The sequence below is a fragment of the Podarcis tiliguerta genome (genome assembly GCF_965153285.1).
Source record: "Podarcis tiliguerta genome assembly, chromosome: 16".
NCBI lineage: Eukaryota > Metazoa > Chordata > Lepidosauria > Squamata > Lacertidae > Podarcis > Podarcis tiliguerta.
This window is the reverse complement of record NC_139549.1, coordinates 16,300,106-16,323,553: the sequence shown is the minus strand read 5'-3', so window position 1 is coordinate 16,323,553 and position 23,448 is coordinate 16,300,106. Positions and strand designations below refer to the sequence as shown.

The 23,448-nt window shown below is 49.4% G+C and overlaps 1 protein-coding gene across 4 annotated transcripts in view; it reads left to right on the top strand.

Annotated features, from left to right (window-relative positions):
- Nucleotides 1-2,182: 2,182 nt before the first annotated feature.
- AHNAK (AHNAK nucleoprotein) overlaps nucleotides 2,183-23,448 on the top strand; it is a 53,888-nt gene continuing 32,622 nt past the window's right edge. For 3 of the 4 annotated variants that reach the window (XM_083417136.1, XM_083417135.1, XM_083417133.1), the window contains exon 1: nucleotides 2,189-2,443. The gene's annotated coding sequence lies outside the window, so the exon portion shown is untranslated. Of the gene's footprint in view, nucleotides 2,444-23,448 lie in introns of all 4 variants that reach the window. The other variant, XM_083417134.1, reaches the window with a different exon arrangement.

The window sequence follows — 23,448 nt, the reverse complement described above, 5'->3', positions numbered from 1 at the left end:
ACTGTATTCAAGAAGTCTATGGAAGGGTGTCTGGGAACTGCTGTCCTAGGGAACAGGACTAGATGGGCCATTGGCCTTATCTAGCAGGCTCTTGTGTTCTTATGGGGTGCTGAGGGTTTGCAATGGGCCCCCCTGCTGGGTTTGGGGCTTGGAGCGCAAAGCTGCTCATCACGTCTGGTGCCAGCCTAGTCTGGAACGTACCTAAACCCACTGCTGTTGAAGTGCTAAGCTAGATGTCTCCCGTGAAGCTTGCACCCCTTTACTTATATTCCCACTGAGAATACTCCCACATCTGCTGCTGAGGGATCCTAGGATTTGTCCCCCAACCCAATGTGAAAAGCATTGCTGTATGACCCCCTTCTTTTGAAAGGCTCATCTGGATGGAGGAAAAGGTGAGGAGTTGGCTCCTTACGGTATTTTGTATATCATATATTATATTATATTATATTATATTATATTATATTATATTATTATATTATATTATTATAGGAGGCAGGTAGCGCTGTGGTCTAAACCACTGAGCCTAGGGCTTGCTGATTGGAAGGTTGGCGGTTCGAATCCCTGCGACGGGGTGAGCTCCCGTTGCTCAGTCCCTGCTCCTGCCAACCTAGCAGTTTGAAAGCACCCCAAAAAGTGCAAGTAGATAAATAGGTACTGCTCTGGCGGGAAGGTAAACAGCGTTTCCGTGCGCTGCTCTGGTTTTGCCAGAAGCGGCTTAGTCATGCTGGCCACATGACCTGGAGAAACTGTCTGTGGACAAACACCGGCTCTCTTGGCCAGTAAAGCGAGATGAGCGCCACAACCCCAGAGTCGTTCACGACTGGACTTAATGGCCAGGGGTCCTTTACCTTTACCTATACCCATATTTTTCGCTCTATAAGACGCACCAGACCACAAGATGCACCTAGTTTTTGGAGGAGGAAAACAAGAAAAAAAAATTCTGACTCCCAGAAGCCAGAACAGCAAGAGGGATCGCTGTGCAGCGAAAGCAGTGATCCCTCTTGCTGTTCTGGCTTCTGGGATAGCTGTGCAGCCTGCAATCGCTCCATAAGACGCACACACATTTCCCCTTACTTTTTAGGAGGGAAAAAGTGCGTCTTATAGAGCAAAAAATACGGTATATTATAATATTACATATTACATATAATAGTAAAATAAATATATATAACACTTTACAAAATTTAGGAAGAGGCAACCTGAATATGGCAAGGTGGTCAGAGACAAATTTATGGAATAGGTGGAGGAGAAGAGCCACCAACGCTGGCTGCTAGTTGTCATATAGCTAAATGGAGCTTCCAGATTCAGAAGCAGTCTACCTTTGAACACCAGCTGCTGAGGGACATGAGGGGGGATCTACTGCTGTGGGAGGTATCTGACTAACCTCTCTGGGAGGATGTGGAATGCTGGCCTAGGTGCCTTTTTGTCCTCCTGATGCAGTAGGGCTCCCTTTTACAGAGGGGTTGGGGGTTGTTGCCTTTGCCGCTCCCTTCATCCCTGACTGTTTGGCATGCTGGTTGCTGGAAGTCCATCAAGACCTGGAGGTTGCCCCCACAGGTTGCCCCCATATTCTGTCCTGGCACTGTCCTTTTGGAGAATTGCATCATTGCAAAAGTTTGAGAAAAGGGCAACCAAAATGCTCTAGAGGTGGAGTGCTCCCCCACGAAGAAAGGTTGCAGCGTTGGGGACTTTTTAGTAAAGAGGCGACATGATAGCAGTTTTCAAAATCTTGCATGGCAGGGAGAAAGCGGATAGAGGGGAAAAATTCTTCCTCTCTCTAACACCAAAATTTGTGGATATCCCATGAAAGCTGAATGCTTGAAGAATCAGGACGGAGGGGGCAAGGGAAGTAATTCATGCCGCACATAGTTAAACGATGGAACTCACTGCCACAGGAGGGCCATCAACTTGGATTGCTTTAAAAGAAGACTGGACAAATTCACGGAGGAGAGGGCTATCAATGGCTGCTAGCTGGGAACAACTGGAGCTCTTGCGCTCGGATCCTGCTTAGTTTCTCCCAGGCAGATCTGGTTGGCCACTGTGAGAACAGGATGCTGGACTAGGTGGGCCACTGGTCTGATCCAGCAGGCTCCTCTTCTGAGAGTGAGTGGGGTGGGGGGCAGAGCTTGCTCCGCTGCCTCTCTCTCTCTCTCTCCTCTGAGCCTGGCTTGGTCCCTCCCTCCCCAGCTCCGGGAAGGGGAGCGAGCGAGCGGAGAGAGAGAGTCACACCCATCCCGGGCTGAGAGTTACAAGAGCCCAGCCCTAGACTGGGTGCTGCCCACTTGGTGCGCTCCTGCGGCAGGGATACCACGCGAGAGAGCCTGCTCGCCGGGGCTCAGCTACCGCCTCCAGGAATCCAGGACAGAATCGGGGTCTGGGCAGAAGCAGCCACCGGGACAAAGCCGGGCATGGCCGTGCCGGGCAGCTGAAGGCCACGGACCCGCAGGTACCACCCGGGCGGGCGGGCAGGCAGTGGGGGGGGGAGGTGGTCAGCTTGGGCCGGGAAAGGGGGGGAGGTCTGGTAGCCCCATCGCACGGCCACAGCCTCACCAGGGCTGACGGGACTCTATTTAATTTCGCCCCCCCCCCAAATCCTCCTGCATACTTGAAAATAAACTTGAGCACATTTTTGCAGAGCACAAGTTAGTCTCCTTCAAGCGCCCCCCCCTCAAAAAGTTTGTATGTTTTAAAAGCTGTGCCTATTCGAAAAGGGTTCCCCTCTCTGTTTGCTTAGCCCCCCCGTCCAGCCTGGGCACCTCTGGGCAACGCCCTTGGCACACGAGGCGGGAGGGTGGCGGAGCTTCCGCAGCCCTTTTTTTGCAGAGAAGTTGATGGAAAAGTTTGAAAGTTTCGGTGCGCGTGGAAACCGGATCGGTTTCGGGTGCGGAGAGGTGACCAAGCGAGGGGGAGATTCCGGGATCTGTGCCGATTCGTATTTATTGGAAACCGAAGTTATGGAAATGACTGTGGAGAAGAGCCACCCACTCACTCCCTCTCATTTCGAGAAAGTCCAGGGCTTTCCGCTGGGTGTGACCCCGCCCTATCGTACTTTGAGGGGAGGGGTGCCCATTGAGAAGTAGGGGTAGCAAGACCTGGTGTAGCAGCGGGGCTGGATCCACAACTAGGAGGCTGTCCGCGTGTGGATAGGCGGTGTGTGTGTGTGTGTGTGTGTGAAAACCATCGGCTTGTTTACACGACGTTAGTTGGGCGAGTTGGCTGGGGGGGGGGGCTTGAGGGGCGATGCGAGGGGGTGGTGCTTTTGGAAGTAGGGTTTTGTCCGGAGGCGAGTCTGATGGAGGGGAGCTCGGATGTCCCCCCAGGGTTGCTGCACGAGACGCTGGTGCGCATGCCCGTCAAGGCGTTGGCTTACTCCGGAGTGACTTCTTTTTGTGGCATCCAGTTTGCAGATCGGAAGGCGTGCAACCCTCAGGAGATCGGGCGGTTGCAAACAACTGTGTGTGTGTGTGTGTGTGTGTGTGTTAGAGATCCCCTCCCAACCTCTTCGGACTTTTTGAATTTTGGGGGACTGACGCCTTTTTTGCGTTCTTTCGGATTACGGGGGAGTAAGGTCTGCACAGTCTTTTGCAAAGCTCATCTCTGCCCCCCCCCCGTCCCAAGGGTGTGTTTGTTTCTAGGGGCTGGATGGGCTTCGAAATTCCACTTCCCTCCCGAGAGTATTTTTTCTCTTGGCTTAATTCGGAGTGGCTCCCTTTCGCATTGCTTGTCGAGAAAAGTCTGGCGATCTGTAGAATGGGGAATGTGCTGCAGTTACGAATCCGCGTGCAAAAAAAAAGGGGGGGGGGCTTTGCGTCTTGCTCTGGATGTCACTTCGGATCCAGCCTGCAACAGGCGCGGCGACTCCTCCTGGGCTCAAACTTTTGCGCGTCGTTTCGCCGGAGAGGGAGCGGCCGTCCGTCCCTGCGGCCGCCTCGCCTGGCTCAGTCCGGGGCTGGCCCTCTAGTAGGTGGGGAAGCTCCTCCCTGCCGCTCCCCCCCCCCCACTTGGCCCCCCTCCAGCTGCCTCTGGAATGCGGTGGTTGGAAAGACTGACTAATGCGAAGCAGGCTTTTTAGCTGGCAGAGGGAGGGAGGGGCTGAGCCCCGCTCCAAAACTTGGGATTGAGGGGGGGGGCGGGTGAGTCCAGGAAGGGATTTCTCTCAAACAGGAGAGAGGGGGGGAAAGAGCCAAACGACACAACACGTTGCATGCAAAGTAGGGTGGGGGTTTCCTCTGTGGAGGCCCCTTGAAGGAGGGGTAGTGAAGTTCCACAGAAACTGGCTGTGTGCATGCCTTTCTGTGGGGTGAGGCTGGGGGAATCTGGGAGCTCTATGAGCCTGAGGAAAAGCACTTTGCACATGGCTTCTCAGCAGGAGCTGTGTAGGTGTGGAGCAGGGCGAGATTTGGGGAGGTTTTCAATAAGGAAGACTCTATTCTGTCAGTGTATGGGGCATTCTGGGGAGCCAGGGGCCTTTGCACAGCTATTGGTAAGCTATTCCATGGGGCTTTGAAGAAGTGTCTACAAATCCATGGGACAGACTTAAAGACATGTGTTTCTTCTGTGGGGTAGAGTTACGAAAGTTTCTCTTCCCTCTGCAGCCAACTCTCCTCTTTAGGAACACAGATATTTTAATGGAACCATGTGGGGTGTCTGATCTAGGGGGCTGCAAATAATTCTGTGGGAGTTTATATAGCTGAGGGGAGTACTTGTTCCATAACACCGGTGAGTTTAATTTTTAGGGGCCCATTGGGGAGATTTATAGAAATGTGCATTTCTGAGGCTGTGCCCCCTGGGCTATGCGGTTGAGCAGCTCTGTGCCCCACCCTGTAGGAATCCACAGTGGCAATAAGTTCCCCCACCTTTGTTCTGTGCACCCCACATCCTTGTCCTGTGTAGCAGACATTGTTCCCCTAGCAGATTGTAGGGGCCAGTACAGAGCTCCGTCTTATTATAGAGTCCACTCTTGTTGGGGCGTTCCTCCACCTCTTCTCATCCAGGATCGTTGTTTTCCTTCTGGCTGGCTAATAATAATAATTTATTATTTATACCCCGCCCATCTGGCTGGGCTTCCCCAGCCACTCTGGGCGGCTCCCCAGAGCCACAGATGGGTCCACAATGACACCCAGCTTTGCTCTCAGTTCTGCTCTGTATCTTTGGGCAAGGCTGAGATTTGGTTAGGTGAACAGGGTGTTGGCCTCTGCCCTGGCAGGTAGGGCAGGCCGGAGCATACTGGTTCTGTCGCTTCTTCCTCCTCCACCACCGTGGTTGCTGGATCATGGGTTTCCTTTGGGCGTGGCACCTCTGCAGCAAGCAAACTCTGGCCTGGTGCAGCACTAACCCCCCAGACACTTTCTGGAGCAGTTCCTGGCCCCATGGCAGCTCGCTCGGAGCTCCCACGACAACCACAAAAGTTTATTTGAATTTAGTTGACACTGAATATTAACTCACCCCCTTTTTTTTGTCCTGCGTGGCAGGCATCCCAAATGTTTCCCTAGCACAAAAGTTGCTGGGTTTCCCCCTTAAGTCTCCACTGGAATGGACACTTCTGAAAAGGGGCTTTGATGAGTCGGGACTTTCTCCCCCCACCCCACTTTTCAAAGTGTTTTCGAGGAGAGGCCAAACGTCCCAAGTGAACCAAGTTTGGGGGGGGGAGGAAAAGTGACCCATACACAAAGCAAGGCCAAGGGCTGTCTTGGCCAGGCTAGCAGGCCGGACAAAGTTTTGTGTGTGTTGTCTCTTTTGAAATGGCAAGATTCATGGTTGGCGCCAGAGGCACAGTCGGTCAGCTAGGGCTTTGGCCTGAGGACTTTGGGGGCTGTGGAGGGGGCGGCTCGCTTGGTTGGTAAGGGAGGGAGAGAACTGCAAGTTCAAAAACTCCCAACTCCTGACATGACACTGTGTTGGGGTGGGCAGCCAGTGGGGGCCGTCCAGATATTGCTGGCATCTAAGTCCCATCTGAACATTGGTCATCCTCGTTGGGAGTCCAGCTGCATCAGGAGTGCCCCATGTTCCCCACTCTTGCCCTATTCTGAGGCCTAGTAGTCCTCAGGTAGCCAACCCTGTGCCTTTATTACTAGACTGCAGGTGAGGGCTCAGCTGACTGAATGCTCCCTGATTACTGGGCTTTATTTGTTGGCATGGGCACATATTCAATCACATAAATCGCGGCCTATAGCTGTATAGCCCTGACAGAAGTTTACCACCTCAGTGAGAAGCGGGACCTTGAAGCGCCCATTGAAAGACAGCAGATTTAAGAGATGGATAGGACAGGACAAGAAGGCTTAAAAAGCAACCTGAAGACAGCCCTGGCTGAGTCCCCCGCAAACGTTTCCTTCCCCCCTCACTGGCATTTTCTTCCCCTCAGCTCTTGAAAGGGAGTCTGTGTTTTCCAGCTTCCCTGCCTTGTCCACCTTGCACCTTCCTGGCTGGTGAGGCCTGTGTTTCATTCCTTCTTCCAGTTTGTTCATGAGGTGGTTCCTGGCCTGGTCTTCAAGGCACAGTGTGTTAATTTGCCTTTCACCATGTGTCCCTTTGCTACAAGGGTTTGTTAAGGGCACAATTAAGCAATGGGAGGGGGGGAACCCCTTTGAAGGTTAACATTAGTTTAGGGTCCGAAAAAAGGTATTTTCCACTGGAGTCTTTAAAAAATAAATAAATGGGGTGCTTGCAATTATTTCAGGTTGCTGGTGTACGTTTTGGGATGTGGTCTTCCCAGTACCAAATTTAGCTGTTTGGGGACAAATCGACAACCAGAGGGAGGGTGGTTTTTGACCACCTGAAGAGAAGCTTTGCATTTTGAGGGTTGCATGCCTGCCAGCTGCTAGGTAATACAGTGATACCTCAGGTTACAAACACTTTGGGTTACAGACTCTGCTAACCCGGAAGTAGTACCTCGGGTTAAGAACTTTACCTCAGGATGAGAACAGAAATCACGCAGCGGCATCAGCTAGAGGCCCCATTAGCTAAAGTGGTAGCTCAGGATAAGAACGGTTTCAGGTTAAGAACAGACCTCCAGAACGAATTAAGTTCGTAACCAGAGGTACCTCTGTACTACATAACTTGGCTTTTGTCGACTCTTTTAGCTAGTGCACCACCCAAAATTAATCTCTGGCTTTCCTAATGTAAAGGCTATTATTTTGCTCTCTTTTTCTACTTCTGCCTAACCAGGAACTTGGGCATTTCGTATATGGTGTGAGGCAGATCTGGGTAATAGCCTGGCTTTGCGTTTTTTGAAACAAAGAGAATCCTAGGTGTGTAACCTGATCCCTCCAAGCACCTAGCAGAAGGCTAAATCAGTCTGCAATCTCCATCTTCAGACTGAGTTCAAATGCAGATCTCAAACCTCATCTGGACAACTCAAAAGTTTGCACACTGTTTTGTAACAGTTTGGCTGATTTTAATAGAGATGTGTTGCCCAGCTGTGGATTTTGGAGTGGGGTGCCTTCTCAGTTCTGGGAGAGAGTTGTAGGTGACTTTAAAAAACAAAGAAACCCAACCAAAAACCTCTTTTTGCGGGGGGGGGGAGAGAATTGAGTTCCTTTGGACATCCCTGCTCTGCAAGGGCGGCGGCAGCGTTTCTGCTCACGAGGTTGGCGCACGTGAGACGTGGAGTTAATTCATATGTTCCTAAAGGAAATGTAGCTCAGAATGTGCTGCAAAGGCCTGGTCCTTCCAGGATTCCTGTCCAAGATTTTTTGCGGATGCTGCTTTGGAGAAAATCTGTTTCCTTGCCAGTTTGGTATTGTCTTTGAAAAGGGTGGAATAATCCTGAACGAGAAGGACAAATGGAAAGCAAAAGGCGCCTGGGATTTCAGCTGCAGAAATGGAGGAGAACATTGCCTTGGTGGGGCTAAGATATGGGGCGTGGAAGAGAGAAAGAGAGAGAGAGGAAAAGTGGGAGGTTGTACGTCGCTCTTGGGAAATCCAGAAAGCACAGGCTGGTCCCTGTTAGTAATTTCAGAAGCATGGTGGAGCTTTCAGCCGAGGCGGTGAGTAACCCATTAAAAATCATCTGAATTCAATCCATTTTCATAATTGCTTTGCATAACTTCGACTCTTGCATCATTCTGGTTTTGCTGGTACTAGGTGAGCGGGCAAGGGCACTGGCGTTTCAGAAAAGTTTCAGTTAGCAGCCCCTCCGGCTTCTGGAGATTTCATCAGCTCGCACACTTTCAAGCATACATTTCACAACTATAAGGACTAGAAACTTGATTTTTAAAAAAAGAAAAAGCCAGGACTGTCGGGTAGTTGAATCCTGTTCTTAACTGTCCCCATTCTGTCCTCCATCCGCCGTGCCCCTGTCGTCCTCCAACATCTCAGCATTCACACAAAGTCCTGCCTTTGAAAATGGCTCTGTACAATTTAGCCTCCCATACACCCATCCCTTCGTCCTCTTAATTAAAGTCAGTAACCTGTTTTTTGCAGTTCTGGGACACTTCGCATGTTTGTTGAGGGTGTGTAAGAGACCTGTGACCCTCATGTCCTTGCTCCTCTTTTGGTACACGAGAACGAAGGTGAAAAGGGGAGGGGAGGAAGCTTCGCTTGCCTAGTTAGAAAACCAACAGCTGCAAGACCAATTTGGCTTTTCGTTGACAGTGTGATAATTGACAAAGGGACGGACAAACTTAAGCCCAGTTCTTACTGAGGCGGTCCGCTTGTGTCTGGAGTGGCTTCTTCCAATTGCAAGTTGCAGCTGTATGGGGACAGGGGGTTGAGTCCTTTGGTTCAAGGTGATCTCTCTCTCTCTCTTCCCCAAGTCTGGAGCGATACTGCCCAGACACATGTCATCCACCTTAATGGGAATTAAACTTTGAACTATCCATGAGGGCTGTTGTGGCTTTGCTCCACACTTTTGAGAGCAGCGAAATTAAGCCAGAGTGTGTTAGGCCACAATTCCATGAAATATTAGAGGAGGAGGAAATTCCCCAAAGTATTGGGTATGTAATTAAGAATCTTAGCTTTCTTTTTAAAAAAAGAAAAGAAAAAGAAACTCACCAAATTCCTAGCTTAATGGTTGCACATATCTGTGCTTGGAGATATCTGGGCTATGCCCACTGAAATATCAGAGGGGTTTTGGGGAAAAGATTTTGTGAGGTTAGGGCATCCACATTACATGCATCCATATGTATTCATGCGAAAGGAAAGAGCATGCAAAATTATGCATGTTGCAAAATCCTGCTTCTCTCAGTACAGAGTGCAGAGCGCAGACGGCCCTGGGCATAACTGGCTGGCAGAGCAAGAGCTTCCACCATGTTCTTTGAAGACTTGTGAGGTTCCAAGCTTCCTGACTGACAGCTGCCAACTCTCCTTTGTTCTATCTCCAAGCGCATCAGCGTCCCATAGAATGATCTCCTCCCGCCACCCCTGGCTCTTGTGCTTTTTTATGCTATCAGTTAAAACTTCCCCTTTCCTGGTTATTGGTACCCATATCTTTTCTATTACTGCTCTAATAGCTTGTGGGGCAGGGGGCAGAAATGGAAATTTAGAACTGGGAACTGGTGTAGGTGTAGGAATAAAACCGCCTCTCCCCATTGCTGCTCTGCTCCAGTAACTTTTGGAGTCCCTGTCTCAGCCAGCTACTTTTAGGTACATATGATACATGCATATGCTAGTCTTCCAAGCTTCATCCGTTTAGGCCTTGAGTAGGCTCTTTTAAAATGTGAACCCTGTGGACAAGTCTCTGGTGTGTTGTGTGTGAGCATCATATACAGAAGAAATTGACACACTGGACTCGCGCATTCAGCATCCTTCAGTTTCATTAAAACGCTAGCAACCAACTTTGAAGCCCTCATGGTTACAAAGGGGGAAAGTGCAGGGAGAGTTTTCAGAGGGTCAAGTGCTGGACCCAATTCCATGGCTTTCTGTGAGAACACAAATAAATTCTGTCAAATATATGTGGTTTTAAATTCCAGCAGATTGTAATTTTGGATGTATTCAATATGGCGCCTAAGCAGCCTCGTGTTCGGAAGCGGATCATGCTCTTTATGCATTCTGGATTGGACCAGGGTGCTATTGGGACAAAAAAAGCAAGAGAAGCCAAAAGTGTGCCATTGTTTCCCACAGCTGTGAGTCATGCAGAGATTCAACGGGAAGCCTTGGTTGGGGTTGGGTAATTCAGCTAAATCTCTGGGTTGGAAGTGATTGTGTGAGATGTAATTATCTGGTTGCACCTGATGTGGAAATGCGTCTGCCACTGGCAGGAGCCGATTGGATGGAGTTAAAAGTCCTGATTAGGCAGAGAAGCAGTGGGCAACCTCCTTTGTGGCTGGGTGGGTGTCATTATTTATGTGAGCATGCTCACAGCCCTCTCCTGGCATACGGTGTGGGGGTTACTGATTCTGTGATTCCTGCATTGCAGGGGGTTGGACACGATGACCCCTGGGAGTCCCTTCCAACTATGATTCTGTGATTCTGCTGCTCTGTGCAACTTCACCCCTCCTGCCTTCTGGAGTGGGAGAATGTCTTCTCATCTGCCTGAGGATGGGCAGCCTTTGGGGCTGTTTCCCTGGTGTCTCTATCGTCGTCCTGTTCTTCTTTCCCTCCTCTGCACCCCATTTCTCCTGGGCTCCTTTGGAAGGAAGGGTGAGGTTTAAATCTAACATAAATAAATAAAAATCCATGGGCAGGGGATATCGTTTAAACAGGAAGGCAGACAGTAAAGATCCTCTTCCATGAACGTAGGTGATTGAGGGGCAGTTAGACTTTGGCGGGGGAAAGGCAAACCCCCACCCTCCTCCTCCTCCTCCTCTTGAGATAAAAGATCTGCGCCTGTTTGCCCTAACCGGTGACTCTGGAATGAGAGGCAGGGACCAGCCCATGCACTGTGGGAGCCTTGTGGGTGTGTTGTTCAGTCCTCCAAAGGCATCTTTCTCTTTGACATGTGGCAGGCTGGGTCGGTGGAACCTGCTGGAGTTTGATTGAACTTGGGAGGGTAAAGGCAGCTAGCTGCTTGGTTCCTGCTGCAAGTGCGTATTGTCGAGAGCCGGACTGAAGACTCTGACTTGGGCAGAAGATAATGGCATTGTTATCAGCCTACATGGTCCTGAACAGAAGGATACTGGCAATCTGTAAGAAGAGCCTTGCTAGATGTGGCCAAAGGGCCATATATCCCAGCGACCTGTTTCAGGCAGTGGGAAGCTTTCAAAGGGGGGGGGGGGGTCCAGAGGCACCCACCCACCTACTCCGCTTTGAGCCATTGTTGACTCCCAGCAACTGGCATTCAGTAGCTTTGCTGGAGCTTACAATAAAATAATGCAAAGTCGAAACAACAAATTGTTTTTGAAAGCAAAACCACAATAAAACAAGGCACCGAAGTGATCTATAATAAGATAAAATGCCAACGTTAAATTGGGGGAACGAAAAGGTTTTTGTGTGGACCTCTTGGGGAAGGGACTTCTCCCTCCAAGATGGAGTGCCACAACCTAAAAGCCCCCATCTCTTGTTACCCATCTCTGCTGATCATAGCAACTAGGTTGGTTTAGGCAGGGACAGTTAAGCACTGCAAAGTAGTGCTTCCTCTTATCTCTCCTGAATCTTAAGCCCTTCAGTTTTGTTGGATGACCTGGAGTTTAGTTTTGCATGTGGGAAACAACCCCCCCCCCCAATACTTTCTCTGCACTGTGCAAAAAGAAGAAAACTGTGGAACTCACTTCCACAGGAGGCAGTGATGACCACCGGTCTAGATGGCTTTAAAGGAGGATTAGACAAATTCACAGAGGAGGAAAAAGTTATTGATGGCTACTAGCCACGATGGCTATGCCATACAGCCAAAGGTGATAATGCAGGAGGGGAGAGGGCACTTGTGCTTAGGTCCTGCTTGGCGTTTCCCGCCCCCCCCTGCAGGCATCTGGTTGGCCACTGTGAAAACAGGATGCTGGACTACATGGGCCATGGGCCTGATGCAGCTGGGCTCTTCTTAGGTTCATAAAGAGATGTCCCTGCCTTACAATTGAATTTCAACACAGGACAAAAGGAGTCATTTGCTGCTCTTTGAGAAGCTTCCTTTGCCCAAACGAGCTTAGGGAGGATCTGAAATAGGACACGAGGAATCTGGAGGCCAGCCTGACCCAATTTCACAAAGACTGGAGCACACAGCACCATGTTTGCTTCATGTGAAGGAGGAGACACAACCACAAGAATTCTAGGATTGGAGTGTCACAGGGTTGGGGCACAGGCAGAATGCCAGATCCCAGCCTGCTGCAGCCCCCGGGGGCAACAGGAGTGGCAAAAAGCTGCTCACTTCTCTTGCTCTGGCCTCCCCCCCCTCTCTCTTGTTTTTTAAATATCATTATCAGCCTCATCTCCCTTGCTTATTTGGGGCTTGCCCCAACACACAGTAGGTGTGAAGAGCTGGGTGGCGAGGAAGGTGCCAGTGGTTGGGCTTGTTCCCCCAGTACCTGAAAACAAGACAAAGGGGATCCAGCAAAAGGGCCTGTTCATGCCCTGGAGATCGCTCAGCAGCTTCAGTAGGGGACAAGCCAGGGCAAGTCGGTGGAACCAAGGAGCCTGGGATGTGTCTGGCCAGGTTATTGTACAGTCAGCTATCGCAGAGGAGCATGTGCGCACGGAAGGGCTGGGTATGTGTTCTTGGTCTCCACGATACCAATGGGATGTGTGGGTGTGTGAATTGATTGCGGGGCGGGTGTCTGTGTACTCTAGGCCTGCCAAGGTGGAACCCATGAGTGCAACAGGATTCCAGGGGACACCTCTTTAAGGCGCACACTCAGTCTCAAACAAGTTGTTGGCCAGGGTCTTCATACCTTGCTGTTCTTGCTGCCCCCCCCCCCGGTCATTCCACTTTGCTGCTTCCCACACAATCCACATGCAGGCAGGGTTTTGTTTCTCATTTCTAAAAGCCTGGCTAAAAAGGTCTTGCAGGGCTGTTTTCCCCCCACATTGCATCCAAAACCTACTGAACCTGTTTGACTGCAGCGATTGAAGGAGGTGTGCCTGCACCAGAAGAAGTGAAAGCCTTTCTCAGACCCCTTTCAGTTTCCCTGAAAAATAATCCCCTGCCCACATAAGTCTTACAGTTGTAAGGTAGTTTAGGTTTTCAGGACTTGTTGTTGCTTAGTCATTCAGTTGTGTCCGACTCTTCGTGACCCCATGGACCAGAGCACGCCAGGCACTCCTATCTTCCACTGCCTCCTGCAGTTTGGTCAAACTCATGCTGGTAGCTTCGAGAACACTATCCAACCATCTCGTCCTCTGTCGTCCCCTTCTCCTTGTGCCCTCCATCTTTCCCAACATCAGGGTCTTTTCCAGGGAGTCTTCTCTTCTCATGAGGTGGCCAAAGTACTGGAGCCTCAGCTTCACGATCAGTCCTTCCAGTAAGCACTCAGGGCTGATTTCCTTAAGAATGGAGAGGTTTGATCTTCTTGCAGTCCATGGGACTCTCAAGAGTCTCCTCCAGCACCATAATTCAAAAGCATCAATTCTTCGGCGATCACTAGCCGTTTGCTAGTGACGTGCATTTTATATTTGGGAAGCTGCTACACCCAAGTGCAAAAATGGTAGCACAAACAACAGCCCCAAGAGGAAGGCAGGAAACATGGGCTTCTGAACACACTGTGCCTCCACCTCCCCGCTTTGAACAACATTTCTGCTTTCCTTTCCCGTCCATGCCTGTGTCCCAGCTTTGTGCAACTAGGACGGTCAGTGAGCCTTTCCTTTGTGCTACAAATGCTTTCTCTCTCCCATGCATGCACACCCACTCCCTTTTGTCTCCTTTCTGGGTGCCCCCAAGCCAATGTATCTGGCAAGTTCTTTGCCTTCCTAATTGAATTTTCAATGCCGCTCATATGACTTTATGGTTTGGTGTTGCTCTGGATCACCAGTGGAACAAAGGCGGGATTTTCTTCCTCTTCTACACAATCCAACCCTTTCAATCCCTGCGTTGATTGGAGCAGAAGGGGCATGAAATTGAAAGGGGAAGAGAACAGGATCCTGCTTGTCCTGGGGAAGGTGCCCCCCCAGTACAAGAGATTGTCCTTGCTTCAGAAGCAGCTTCCCCCCCCCCCCCGGCATTCTTGGAGCACTCCTAATACATCAGTGCAGATGCATGGAAAGCTTAAGTCTATGTGAGCTTTGTTTGCAGTGCTGGAGAACAGAGAAACTCTGATCTTGTGCAGTTTTCTGGAATCTAGAGAATCTAATCAGAACAGCCCTTGCATGAGACCAAAGATCCATCTAGTCTTGATGGTGTGTGCCCTTTCCTTCCTTCCTTCCTTCCTTCCTTCCAGAATGATTGACCCCAGCAAAACTATCCACTGAGCTTCATAGGTGAGTGAAATCTGAAAATAGATGAGGGATGGGGAGCCCATGGTCCTTCTCATGTTGTTGGGATTCTCAGTTTGCCAACATGGCCTGTGGTCAGGGACAGCGGGAGTTCTAGATTAACAACAACTTGAGAGCCAGAGGTTTTCCATCCCTGCTCAGGTAGAAGCAGATGATCTACCTAAGCAACGCAATATATGTGCATTGACTGAATCACTGGCAGAACTGGCCAGGTGTGCAGGTTCTCTCCCTCTCACCACTGTGTACAAAACTCTACCTGTGGAGTTCAGACTTTACATCAGCCTAACAAAGACCAACGTCCTGGGTCAGGTTGTCACCAACACTCCACACATCAAGCGTTGATGACCACATGTTTTGGGTGGTAGATGGTTTTGCCTCCCTGGGCTCCATCGTAACCAGCAATCTCTCCATTGATGCTGAGCTGGATAAGCATATTGGCAAGGCAGCTATGGCAATGGCTTTCCTCTCTGAAATGGTATGGAAGAATGTGATGCTAATGACCAACGCAAAGATGAAAAACCAGCTCTGCATTACAAAGATGTCTGCAATTGTGACATGAAGGCTGGCGACAATAACTCAGCTTGTGTGGGAATCCCTTGCAGACAAACCACAGTGCCTGGAGACAGTCATTCGGGTCATACATCCACAGCAGTGACCAGAGGAGGAATGACTGCTGGGAGGGCCACATGGTCCACCTGCATGAGCAGAACTGGATGCCTTCATCGGCCCCAGCTGCAAAACATGTCTCTACAGTGACAGCAGGTGCTGTAACTCTCCAGTGGTTGACTTCACCCCCCGAAGGCACACTCCTCCATCATCTCCCGAGACAGACAGATGCCAATCAGCCTCTGATTACAGTGTTTGACCTTTTGGTCCTAGGTCAGAAGAGTCTGTCCTTGCTGACTGATTCTCTCCCTCCTCCCACTCATCTGTTTTATATGTCAAATAGCCATCACAACATATATGTAAAACTCGTAAAACAGGCGTTATGCAACTTATTAAATCTCAGCAGCGAATAATAGTGAGACAAGAAGATTGCAGAGGAAACATACCAGGGCATAGTCACACCCTCTTAATGTTTGACATGTGAAAATTGGGGCCATGCCTATGTAAGCCTTCTCTTCTCAGTCCCGTGACCAGCACCTGACTCTTTCTCATCCTCTGTTTGTTACTCAGGGTTACTGATGTGCCTTCTCTGCCTCTTCTGTTCTTCCTGTAGTAGTTTAAAAGCAAAAGGGGCTTTATTGTCATGTTCCAGTATACACTGGAAATACATGATTGCCCTATAATATTGTTAATGGCAGCTGGTTTTATTAGGCAGTTCGCTAGTGAATCATGCATGCTTTCACCAGTGAGAGCTAAGGGTTAGGAAATGGTCTCTTGGCAGCTAGGAATCTCCCTGTGCTTTGGAATATGACACCGATCAGAGCTTGGAGATGGCCACATCCCTCCTGCTAAGAGTTTGTGTGGGTGTGTATCTGGAGTCAGCAGCTGGGAAGACTGGTTGGAGGGAAAGACAGGACATAAATCCTCAGTGAAAGCCAAGCAATGTGTTATCAGCAGTTCAAAAGGAGCAGGGATGGGGAGAAGACTGTAGCCTTCCAGAAGTTGTTGGGCTACAACTCCCATCATCCCTGACCACTGGCCATGCTGGCTTCTGGAACCAATGGGATTTGGAGTCCAACAACATATGGAGGGTCACAGGTTCCTCACCACTGTGCTGGAGGCTTCCCTCCCTCAGGGGTGGAATATGTGTGGAGCCAGGGGGATGGGGGGGCTGATGTTTCTCAGAGGCATCCTCAAGAGGTGAACTAGAGACAACTGCGACGTATCAGAAAATAAAGAGCTGTCCCTGATACACAGGGATCATTAGGCTGTAGGCATGTCAGTCCCAGCCACCAACCTTCTGCCCCAGATATGCAGCTAGAAGCCAAGGGTTTCTCTTCGCTCCTAGTAGGTTTCGGATCAGGAGGTCAGTTTACAATGGGCCAGCATGACCACCAAAGCATGTAGCTCATTTGAGGGTTTCCTTTGGGGGACACTAAGGGCCAAGGCAGGAATTTCTGAATAATACACCTCAAGTTAAGTGGCATATGGATTTTAAGCTGCATTCACTTAGTCCTATTCCTAACCCCAAAGTGCTTCTGAAAAGGGATGTTGATTACTTTTTGGGGGAGCATTTAACAACCAGACAGGATGGAGGCAGGGTGTGTGTGTGGTGGCTTCCTGCAGACTCTGCTTTATATCTGCAACCCAGAGAAGGGTACCTCTCTCTCCCCTCCAACAATAGTAACATTTGGTCTGTGTTGCTGCCACTTACAATTAGTCCAACACAAAACAGCAGTAGTTGACATACCATACAGACCGGCACCCACTGCACCCAGAAGGTCAGGTCAGATTGTGCCTTGGAGAAAATGCTTTGAAAGGAACACTGTGTGTGTTGGGGATGCAAAATCTTGTTTACATGCAGATGAAAGGAGGATAGTCACCCTAACTATTGAGAAACCCAGTGGCGTAGCGTGAGTTGTCAGCACCCGGGGCAAGGCAAGTAATTTGCACCCCCTAACCCGTGGATTTGCGCCCCCTAACCCGTGGATTTGCGCCCCTAACCCTAACCCCCAGATGTTGCGCCCGGTGCGGCCGGCCCCCCCTGCACCCCCCACGCTACGCCACTGGAGAAACCACACCCAAGCATTGTCTGATTTGGGGGCAGGTGGGAGGGAAACGGGCAAAACTTAATGACTGTGAAGATACCATGCCTGCCTTTCATCCACAGACATAAGGGACTAGATGCTTGTTTGTGTTTCAGCTAAGGATTCTCTGTGCATTCTCTTCAACCTCCTGATTTTGCAAATCTGTACAGATAAGTGTGGCTGCAGTTCCGAGTTCAGAATTCAGTTCCTGCTGCAAATCTGGCTCAGTGGTTTGTCCTAGACGTTGTTATAGGAATTTTAATGTGTTGCTCTCAGCCTCCGTTATGCAATATTGATATTGATACTGATCTCCTTCACAGGATTGGTGCAAAGGTTGCAACAAGGAGAAATGTGTGTGAACCTCTTTGAACACTTGGCTTTATAAATATGTTATCATTAGGCTGGGAGATTCCTGCAGTGACTGGAGCTGGGATTGTTGTTAAGTTTCTAGCATGAGAGTGACCCTGGAGTAGAAGACATGTGAATGTAAGAAGGGTCTGTTGGATGAGACCAGTGGCCCATCTTGGCCAGCATCCTGTTCTCACAGTGGCCAAACAGATGCCCATTATGGGAAACCCCAAACACAAGAGCAGTTTCCAGTGAAATGGTCCTCAGAAGCATATCTGTCTCCAACTTTGGAGATAGAGAACAGCTATCCTGGCTAGTAGCCATCAGTAGTCTTCTCCTGTTCCCTGAATTTGTCCAGTCCCCTTCTAAAGCCATTGCTGCCTCTCCTGATGGAAGGTAGGGTCTGCAGCTCAGTGGTCGCTCCCAGATTCAGTCCCTGGCATCTCCAGCTAAAGAATATCAGGCAGCAGTGAGCGGGAAAAGCACCTTGCTTTCTGCCAGAGACCTGCCTCCAGCCAGACTTAACAATACTCTGGTACGCCCCGAATAAGTTAACTTCACAGGAACCAGGCCTGTGAAACCTCACTCTCAGCACCCTCTTATCTCTTCCATCTCCGGTCCCGAGGAGTTGCAAGGGCTGGGACTGAGGAGAAGGAATCTGCCTCTGCAAGTTTTGCAGCCTCAATTTGGAAGGCAGAAAGGGGCAGGCAGGCAGAACTTCGCCCATGCCCAGAAGTCTCTGTGGAGTGGATCCAGGGTGTTGAGACGCAGCATAAAGGACTCCTTGTAGAATGCCAAGGCGAGCTGTGGGGTGGCAGGACTGAGGGTTGAATGCAAGCGTATCTCAGCCCGAGGATTTTTGCGAAATGAATTGGGTCAAAGGGAAGAATTTGGGGCAATCAGGAGGAGGCTGTGAGATAGCGAAGCTTTGAAGAATTTGATGCAATTAGGAGGAGGCTGTGAGATAGCAAAGCTTTTGTGCCTGGAATTAAGCAGATAACTGGAGGGTCGCCATTCTCCTTCAAAAGGGAAGGTGTGCATTAGAGCAGGCACCTCCAACGCCCAAGAGATTGCGATCTACTCACAGTATAAAACAACTGGCAGTGATCTACCCAGAGTTCTTGAGCTTTTTTTTAGGGAGCCAAAGGATTAACCAGTACCATCACTTGTTCCATGTCTCTGATTCACAAAATATGAGTATGCTCGGCTGACGAAGCCTTTCAGGGCGAAACAAGGTATTATTCCGGAATCCTTGTCACATTTAAGTTCTTTCGTCTGACACCGGCATACAACAGCTATTTTTTGCAAAGGCACATGTTTAGATCTTTCGTATCCTTTGTCTGATACCTGCACACAGCAGCTGTATACAACAACCGTACTTTGCAAAGGCAGATGTGGAACATTACCAAGAAAAGTTCATCTTTTTCAAGTACTGCTCCTTAAAGTTGTTACGTTTGGCACTTACCGGTATATTCGCTAAGAATATACGTGGAATACGAAAAGCTTTTATTTGGACATGACGTTTAAAAAACCTGATTCATTTATACATACGTGGAACACAAAAGCTTCTTTTTGGACATTACGTATATAAGAACTGATATATTTGTATTTCCTGTTCTAAATGTTGGTCCTTAATTGCTTCTACTCAGTTAGATAATGTGAAAAGAGTTACCTGTTTATATGATGTATAAAGAATTTATAGAGTTAAACACAGCCAGGTACGTTGTGCGTATATTTGCATTAGAGCAACAGCTGGAAAGTTTTGCCTGGGTTTGCTAGAGCACCTTTTCCTCCCAAGTCTGGGCTGTGAATTGGAGGACCCACCAAGGCAAAGGAGGCTGTGCAATAAGACCCAGACTTGTCATAGGGTCCCATTTTCTGAGTTCTGCCCTGATTCTGGGCAGGCCACCTCCCATAAATTCCGGCCATTCCTTGGCTTGGATTCCTGGCTTTCCATGTCTTGTTTCTTTTCAAAAGCACCAAGCTGGCCACTAGTCCTTATAGAGCCAGAGATACAAAAGCAGATGTGCAGGTATTCCTCCTCCTAGCCATTTGGCCTTCCTAGATTTTAACCGCATTCTAAAACCTAATAGCTTCAGAGAAAAAGTTAATTGGGGTGTAGAATCCACACTTGCAGAAATGCCCTCTTCTGCCCAGAGCAGCCATTGTTTTCCATCTGGGCACCCTCTCTTTAACTTCCCCACCCACTCCATTTGCATAATTAGCAAATAATTTGCAGGTCTGCCTTGCTGAGCTCCTGTTCCAGGCTGCACTGTGGAGGAAGAGGCCATGTTGAGCAGAAGCTGTCCCTCTTCCTCTCCTCTCCTCTCTCTCATCTGCTCACTAGTTTAGAGGCAGGAATGGCAAGGAGGGCTAGCAGAGGCCAGAGGCTGGGATGTGACCCTAGGCAGGTGCCCTGTGATGCTGGCACCAGGCAGAGCCGCATGTCCCACGACATGTTACGTGCCCTTCCTCCCTCACCCGCCCTTGCCGAAAATGTGGACGTTTCCTTAAGCTCCCGGTGTTGCAATTAAAATAAACACAGCCCTGTTGATACCTTGCTTGCATCCTTCTCCAGGCAGAAATTGGATAGAAACATAACATAACACCTTAGCTGTTATTGAAATGCAGAGGCAGTTGCATTTTAGCAGATGAGGTTCTTTTTTTGTTTTGAAAGGAAGGGAGTTAAGAGCTGGGGGTGGGGTGTCATCCGAAAGGCCTTGTTAGACCAGGTGAAAAGGCCCTTATTTTCCAGAGTGAGATGTCTCTGGGGGAAGCCCTTAGCTAGGACATGGAGAGGGAAGCTGTCTCCCCACTGTTACCCTCTTAGCCTCATTGGGAACACACTATCCTAGGGATGGGGAACCTCTGGGGGCCCTCCAGATGTTCCCACCAGCCCCAGTAGCCAGCCTGGCCAGTGGTTAAGGACAGTTAAGAGCCAGCAGCATCTGGAAGGTGGCAGGTTCTCAACCCCCAGCTTGGGACGAGATGGGCGCATTATTGAGGAGCGCCATCTTGGTGACTCCCAACCCAATCCTCTCAGACTAACCTGCAGGGGCAGAGAAGCAATATTTGAAGCCTAGGGAGTCACAAGGACAGAGAGGCCTATCCCCAGGGCATGATCTGGGGACTGCATCAGCCAGCTGCCCTCTGCTCTCGTGTGGCCCCGAAAGGAGGAGATATTTTCCACTGCTTTTTCACCAGCGTTAATTATTTTTGCTGCCTTCACTCTCAGAAACCACCCTGCGTCTCTCCATGGGACTCTTTGAGCACATGGCAACCACGGAAGAAGCAGGGGAAACCCAAATGGCCTTGTAAAGGGACTCTTTCCTAATTGGGAAGGAGAAATCCCCTCCAAATGAACAGACACCATGAAGGGTATTTTCCCCCCGTCCAGGAGAAGCAAAAAGCATATGTACAACCTGCAGTGCTAGTGGTATCTCCCCACCCTTCATGTGGTTCACTTGCTGACCCATAGTATGATCTTTGCTGCTGGTGCTTTTGAGTGTGTTGCCTCGCCTGGTGGTGGTGGCAGTGGTGTGGGGATTAGCTGGGGGTGGGGGGACACACAGCAGCCTTCATTTTGCTCATCTCATCTCCCCTTTTCAGCTTCTGGAGCGTCAAGTCAGCCATTGCATCAGTCTGCCATCCCGGCAAACACAACAGCAACAATTAAAAAAATGCCCAGCCGGGATAAAGGGATTACTGCTTCTGCCTAGAATGGTACCCACAGAGTTCAGCATGGACAATGTTCACACACACACAAACACACACTTTGACATCCCAAGTGGGAGGCTGCTCCCAGGGAGTTTTGTAGGATCATGCACTAAATCACCTTTGGAGCTTAATAGAATCATATTTAGAGGGGTTTTTTTTCTATTGCACTGACCTGCACAAGACTTCGTCTTATATTACATTGACTTTTGTTCCATTGCATCTCCCCACCCCCACTCCATAACATCTCAGTCTCCACCCACGTAGCATTCCAGAGTCTGGGTGTGTTTATCGGTCCGGCCTCTCTCTTTTTTGAATAATCCTGTTGTGTGATATTGAGGGACACTTAAGACCAAAAGGCAACGAAAGATTGATTGGGGGCGGGCAGCAGCATGCAGATGTGGTGGAGTGGGGCAGGCAAAGAAGGTGGGGACCCCATTTGGGATCCTCCTGTGCCACCCGAAAGAGAATCAGGGAACTCTTGAAAGGGCGTCTGTGTTGACCAGTTGCAACAAAAACAGCATAGAGACAGAAGCACATTTGGAATCTGGAGTTAATGGTCTTATTAGGGGAGGGGGAGCTTTTCAGATTGCAATTATATGTATTATTATTTCACTTAATTACTGCAGCTCATTCTGCTGTGTTGGGGGCCCTGGACTTAACCACGAAGGACAGTCTTGTAGCAACTGCCAGGTATGCTGTTGCACATTGATTCCTTGGACCTAGAGTCCATGACAGCTTGTGGCATTGTAAATAAGGTGGTCTTTTAAGATAGCAGGAGCAGGTTATCGTTTTGCAAACTAGGTTAATGCGTTTGCCTGAGTGCAGAATCTTGGGGCGGAATCTGAAATCTGAGAGTGCTCCACGTGCTTCTGCTGGGCAGATAGCTGCTTTCTTGGCTCTGCTTCTTCCCCCGTGTTGAGAGGCATACCCTTCCCCTCTCCTTTCAGAAAAGAATGAAAGCTGAAAATACAGGGACCTGAAATACCACTGAGGGATGTGTGAGTGTCCCCCACCAACAGCTCTGCAGCTATCACCTTATTAAAGGGTTAGAGTTATCTCCATAGACTGATGAACAGTGAGCAAGGGGTTGGGCTGAGCTGCGAGCCTGAGTGGAAAAGCCGCCTCCCTGGGGTCCGAAGACATGCCTTTGTAAAGAATTGTTGAACTATGCGATATTGCAAAACACCCAGATCCTGCCAAGCCGTGGCCTTGGGAATCGTTTTCATGGCCAAGGCTCAGCTTCTGCTGCGCGTGAAGTGAGGATAAAGAATCAAGGGCTGCCGAGCATGTACAGAGTGCTTTTTGTAAGAGCTTGGTCTTTTAGCGTGGCAGCACCTGCACTTTGGAACTCACTGCCTAATCTGTCCTTAGTCTATTGTTCTTTTTTGTTTTTCAAAAGTCTTAAATTATTGCTGCTGATTCTTCTTATTGATAATTTTACTCTTTTATCATTTTTATAAACCCCCTTTGATAGTTTCCCCACCCCCCAGTCAAGCAATGTATAAATAAGCCTGGCAAATCTGGAACTATACTTGATAATCTGATCACGTTGATAGACTTTACTTGGATGTTGTTATTTTAAGCCATGTGTGCAGTTGTGCACTTCTTTTGCGTGACTGTTTCATAATTTTGTTTTTCATCTTTTAATTTTCATCTGTTTTAATGGCTCTCTCTGTTTTATATATATTATAAAACGGGGGGGTGGGGGAGTGTATACATTTTAATAAATAAACAATTTCAATGGTTTTTTTTGTGCCAGTCAGATCCATTCATTTCCTCCCTTGCCACCCTTAAAATCTAAGGCATTGGGTATTTGGGGCGAGCAGGTGCATTTATTTCGCACATCTTCAGCCCCACCTTTCTTTGAAGTTGCTCAGGGCGGCAGCATGCAAGGTTTCTCGCCTTGCCTTATCCTCACACAACAACCCTGTGAGGTAGGTCAGGCTGAGTGTCATATGGTGAGCTTTGTAGGATTTGAACCCAGTCCTGGCCCGACATTCTAGCCACTGGCCATACCTCAGAGGTGCTAGGGCTCTGGGGTGCTTCCTTTGGGGAGCCCCTGGGTATGAGGGCACGGCTGACTGCTTGAAGACCACCACTCTCAGATTACCAAGTGTCTCCCTTGCCTCCTGGAAGGGCTGCCTCTGGGCTTTCCCCACAGAAACGCGGCCCCTGTTTTGACGACTTCCTATCTCGAGCCCAGTGAGATATTCTGCCGCAGAATACCCTCTCCCGTGACATTGTGGGAATGTCGTGCTGTGTTTTGCAACCTCCCCTTTTCCAGTAATAACCCCGGCGATCCCAAGAAAGCCTGACCGGCTCATAGCTCTCCAGGCCAAGCAGTTGGTTCTAAAAATACGGAGAATTCAAGCACGTGGCCCCCCTCCGAATAGAAGCAACT